Genomic DNA, 6098 nt, shown 5'->3' on the forward strand with positions numbered 1-6098 from the left:
ACAGTATAGGCTAGTTCAAAAGTTTGGGGTGACTTGGAAATTTCCTTGTTTTCGAATGAATGCACACTTTTTAAGCTGTCATACTATGATTGCAAAAGGGTTTTCCAGTGATCAATTAGCGTTTTAAAATGATAAACTTGGATTAGCAAACACAGCTTGCCTTTGGAACAAAAGGCTGATGGTTGCTGATAATGGACCTCTGTACATATGTAGATATTTCATTACAAATTAACCATTTTCAGCAACAATAGTCATTTACAACATTTGCAATGTCTACACTGTATTTGTGATCAAGTTGATGTTATTTAATTAATGTACTAAAAATTTTATTCGAAAACAAGGTGTCCAAGTAACCCCAAACATTTGAACGGTAGTGTACATAATAAATATAAGTAATTTATAGTAAAAATAAAATCACCTTAAGTAGGCTGCCTTCTGTATTTCAGTTAATTGTTTGCGTCATGATGTTTCCAATGCTATCTTTTCCTTCAATCAGTAGATAGGAAAAAAATTAGAAGATTTTAGAACTATGAAGTAGTAAAGTTTGCCACAGTGGAAAATAAAAGTGAAAAAGTGCTACCTTCAAACTTGTCCTTAAACAAGACATCTATTTGGCAGTAAAATGTATCAGTAAAGTATCAACAGTAAAAGTAAACTCATTGCAAAGTACAGTAGGCTATAATTTGATCAATGCTGTGAGACTTTGGGAGATTCACATGTGTTCAGATCAGGTGAAGAAGGAAAGGAAGGAAAGAAAGAAATATAAAAAAACAAAAAATAAAGTTCAGAGAAAAAATTTAATGATAAAGGAAATTGTGATATCAGCAATATGTTATGACATTGGCTTTATACTTTTGAGTACAGTAGTTTTCTTGCCTAAATCTACTAAAGTAATGAATATCCAATTATGCCCTCAAAATTGAGGTCAGAGAGCAAGTGAGCTACAAGTAGTAGTAGGACTAGTAGGACACTTCAGCTGAGTGGAAGCTTGCTGAGTAAAGTCCACTTGGTCCTGGGTCTAACCTGGACCCAGCATTGCTCCTCTGCCTTTTGCTTGTCATGTCTGTATGGAATTCTCTCTTTTCCATTTTGTGTCCTGTGTTTTGAATGCATTAGCCCCTCAATGTATGCTGCCGTTAAGAAGGAACATCCGGGCTCAATCCTGTCCACTACTACAGACGTCATCTAGAGGAAGAAGAATCCATTCATCTGCCTTGACTCAAGAGCTTAGTACTACCTCACTACGTCAGTAATTAGATTACAGGATAAGAATCGCTTCAATACCCGTGTGTCAGCCAGCCTTTGTATCTGAACAAGGAGTGTGTATGTGCATGTCTGTATTCATCTACATGTGAAGTTGTTTGTGAAAGCCTGGCACCAGATGAAACTTGGTGACAGCAGCACAAGAGCAGTTGGCCACAGCCTTGAAAGTACACTGACCATTGTGTTGAAAACCACAGTGATAACAACTAAAGCCTGGGGTCCAGTCAGTACAGATTATGTTTATCAACACAAAGGAATCTCTTCATAACAGCTCTGGTGCTGGTATTATTACCACAACACGCTGCATCCGTGTGGAGGTGACATTCCTGAGAAGGTGAAAGAAGGGACTGCTGGCTCATGGCAAGAAAATCAGTGGCTGGTTTCCAAGGATAGCCACCTGCATCATATTTCACCTGTATTTCTTTTTTGTAGCTAGGTCTATGTGTGCCTGAACTGTAGAGCAGGAACCCCCATACAGAAGAATTAGATTATCTTCAGCTATCCAACTGTTCACTGTATTGTGTCCACCCTTGGAGGTATTATATACTAAACACAGATTCTGAAAAGCTTACTACAAAATCTGTAAAAAGTTGACAGCAAAATCTGTTGTGAGAGTTAATTTTGTTTGAAAGTTTGAAAGATACTGGCATAAGCAGCAGCACCAACCAATCTGAATGGCACACTCAATTACTATACAAATTGTGTGGCCAAAACTATTGGGCATTCAGCTAAGACCCCTCTCCTGCGTACATAGAAATTCCCCATCTGTCCTAAAATGCACACAAACAGCTGAGCTGCTGCACCAGTGCTGTCATAAAAACTCTCCTTAATATGGAAAAGAAAAATAACAAAAGGAGCAACTTACATTTTTCATATCACATCAGTTTCTTTTACCTCTTTCCAGAACCTTGACATTCACTTAAACATGCATTTCTGATGTCAGACCGTATACTCTGAAATTGATAAAACAAACAATTTGTATATTGTAGGTTGTCATCCCCTCATCCCAATGTTTTTCGCAGATTCTCTTCTACAAGAGCACACATGGCTCGCACACCAGTACTTTATGGTCAGCATTTTTACTTTGCAACAGAAAATATGGATGTGTTTTTGTTAGCATCTTTAATGAAAAATCTTAGCTTTGCTGATGTTTTTATCTCTGACTTGTTATTATTGAAAATTGAATTAGCTACAGAAAGCTGTGTGGATGTGGCCTTCATTTAATTCCAACACAAAAGACACAGCCTTCATTTTGCTGACTCATCTTGTAAACTCTGGTGCCCCCTTTATTCTTTCATTCTACAGAGATTTGTTCAATGAGGTGCATAAATGAGTTCTGACAAGGACACTATGAATATTTTAGGTATCTGGGCCCAACAATAACACGTGGCTGGTACTGCTGTGTGGATGTTGTTAAAACAAGCAGGAGGTTTAAGTCTTCTGGAGAACTGAGGGTAACACTGCAATGTTGAAAAACCTGCTTAAGGAAATAATGGCAGTGATGGCCTTACCAGCTATTTAGTGAGTTATTATTTGGTAAAATATGACAGCATAAAAATAGTTTATTTTATTCCACATTCACATTAGTTTAATACAGTAGAAATTATTTAATTTTGCAGTGTATTGGATTCATTTGTTAAACCTTTCCACATCTTTCTGCACTTAATTCTTCAGTCAATGTGGTAGATACAATATTTACAGCATCAAAACTGTACATGCCTCCCTAGTCCTCTCCCTGGGACACTGAAAAATGAGAACAGTGCCACGTAAGTGTGTACTTACATAGTCCTCTGATAAGGTACTGATAAACTGTGAAACCCATTAAGTTAACCTTCTTATGACAGACCAATAACATTGACGAAACAGAGGCAGTGGGTATTCAGTGGGGCTAGCTCAAAGGTGAGAATGCTGTGTCTTTTTAATTTAGGCATCCAAGTTGTGCCCTACTTTATGGTCAATGAGGTCTGAGACATCAAACTAGTTATGTGTTATGTGAGGCATTCCAGAGAATCTGAATTATTTCCTAAGAATCCAGCCTGTTATGTTTTCTTAAGACAGATATGATCTATGCTCCTCCTTTTTCATCCTGTTTCTTAAAATAGAATTGCACCCAGTGTAGAAATCAAATATGTTATGTGCCTCATGACAGTTCAGTCAATATTATTTTTACTTTTCTATTTTTTATTACATAGTCTTACACACAGTCATAGTTGTCCTGCATATTGCACTCATGACATCAACATGTGTGTACTTTTTCAAATTCATTGAATCCCCAATAAAGGTATCATACAGTCTTAACACACTTACTTATTATGTCAAAGCAACCAAGTGAAGAATTCAATCATAGAACCATGCACATAGCACATAGAGTAAGAACTAAATGTGGCACAATGGAGCTGAGTTCATTTGAACCTGCACCACTTTACAATCTGTAACCCATGAAATTGCTTCTACATAAATACGCAACAATGTAAGTAGTTTAAATTAGCTTCAGCTAATCTGAGTGAACAACAAGGGAGTCACTTGTGGTGAAAAGTGGTGGGGATATAGGGGCTCAGATTAGGGTGTGAAGAGACACTTCATAGAAACATCATAATACGCGGTATTAGGTTTACAAGAATGAGACGAAAAGATCCTTAAACAGTGTATTAAGTTGTTAAAGTTACTGATTGGTGCATGCACGTTTTGGGGTCATTTTATAAACAGTAGCTTTTTTTTTTAGCTTAAATTACTTTTTTTAAAAAGTGGTGGGGATAAAATCAGCCATTTCAAAAAGTGGTGGGGATATGTCCCCAGCGTCCCCAATGTAAATGACACCTATGGTGATAATAATATAATAAGATAATTTATTGACATTAAAGGGGGTGGTTAAGCCATAGTGGTATAGAAGCACCCTTGATGGAGTCTAGACACTAGTGGTGGTGATGAAGGGATGAAGAAATGCTGAAGATCTAGATGTGATAAGGAGTGGATTTATGCTGAGCTTGAACTGGGCCTGGATCTGATGAGCAGAAGGTGAATGGGGTGGAGGAGGGCCGCAGCAATTTTGAACTGAAAAGACATAGCATCAGAGAGGAGAACAGATTTTAAGATTTGACAGCGACTACATGATGGAAATTGAGACAAAATCTGAATCTAGTAATATATTGACTGAATGCCCATGGTCAGCTGATTAGAGAAGCAGGAAGAGAGAGTGTGGATGAGAGAGAGAGAGAGAGAGAGAGAGATTTATTTTTTTTATTTTTTCAAATTATTTTTATTTTAGAGAAAGAGATTTGTATTATTTTAATTTTTTATTTTTAACATTTTTATTTTATTTTTTATTTAAACACACACACAAACACACTTTTACTGTTTTATTTATTTTATTGTATTTATTTAATGAACTGCATGAAATTAATTGTTCTTTTGTATTATCTTTTGAGTTTGGCAATATTGTTCTTTGACATTCATGCCAATAAAGCAAAAATTAATTGAACTGAGTGGAACTGAATTGAGAGAGAGAGAGAGAGAGAGAGAGAGAGAGAGAGAGAGACTCAGATAGTTGTGAATGAATTAAGCATGAAGATAGTCTTCCTGGTTGAACTTGGTTGAATGCTGAGCTTCATATGATTAGTTACAGCTAACACCTTGCTGTAACTGATAATTGTGACTATGTACAGCCACAAAGGCTCATTGTTATCAAACACCCTCTCTAGTCTTTCCCACAGAACCGTGCCAGGCTCTCCTCTAGCCCCCACAGGAGGAAGCGTCACAAGAGTACTGCATGTCTAGCTTTTTGTCCCAATGAAATACAAAAAATCCCTCTCAGACGCTCTCTTTCCCACCCTCCTGTTGTCTGTCCCTCTCTTAGGAAGTGGGTCAGTTGGTTTGATTAAAATACTTGGTTAGTGGAACACTGAGCTGCTATCTTGACCTAAGCTAAGTGTTGAACTGATCTCCTTGGGGGGCACACTGCCTTTCTGTAAATGTGGTAGCTGCTAGGTGAAACAGTCTGTTCTGTTTTGATTAAAATACTCAATTAGCCACACTCTTATTTCTTTCTCTAGTCGGCCAGAACCCACCTGCTGTCATATTTTGTTTCTAATTATCTTTGATAACATGGAAGTATTTCTACTTCTACCAAATACACAAAAAGCTGTATTTTCTTGTGTTGATAAAGTGTGAGGAATTCAAAGTTGTGCATGAATAATAATATTTGCACTGAATTTCAATTTTCTTAAGTTGTATTTCCTGGCAGAGACTTTTGAAGTTGAATAAACCATCCAAGTGACTACATAAAACCACTTGGTATGTTAGTTGCGTTGTGCAGACAGGTTAAGAGGTCATGATCCTTGAAACCCACTTGGATCAGGTCTTGCCCTTTGACTTCTGCATTTAAACAATGATGTAACAGCACCAGGCTTTCAAGAATATCATATCAACATCTCCAGTAATGATTGATTCAATTGTGTATGTATATATACAGTCCCCTCCAAAAGTATTGGAACGGTAAGGCAAATCCCTTTGTTTTTGTTGTTCACTGAAGACATTTGGCTTTAAGATCAAAAGATGAGTATGAGACAAGACTTCAGAATTTCAGCTTTTATTTCCTGGTATTCACATCTAGATGTGTTAAACAACTTAGGACATATCACTGTTTGTATTAGACCACAGCATTCTTAGGTCAGCAAAAGTAATGGAACAAATAATCTTAAAGTAAATAACATTTAATAATTGGTGGCATAACCCTTGCTTGCAATAACTGCCTCAAGCCTGCGACCCATCGACATCACCAAACTGTTGCATTCTTCATTTGTGATGCTATTCCAGGCTTTTACAGCAGCTTCTTTCAG

Source organism: Micropterus dolomieu, linkage group LG05, assembly GCF_021292245.1.
Source record: "Micropterus dolomieu isolate WLL.071019.BEF.003 ecotype Adirondacks linkage group LG05, ASM2129224v1, whole genome shotgun sequence".
Lineage (NCBI taxonomy): Eukaryota > Metazoa > Chordata > Actinopteri > Centrarchiformes > Centrarchidae > Micropterus > Micropterus dolomieu.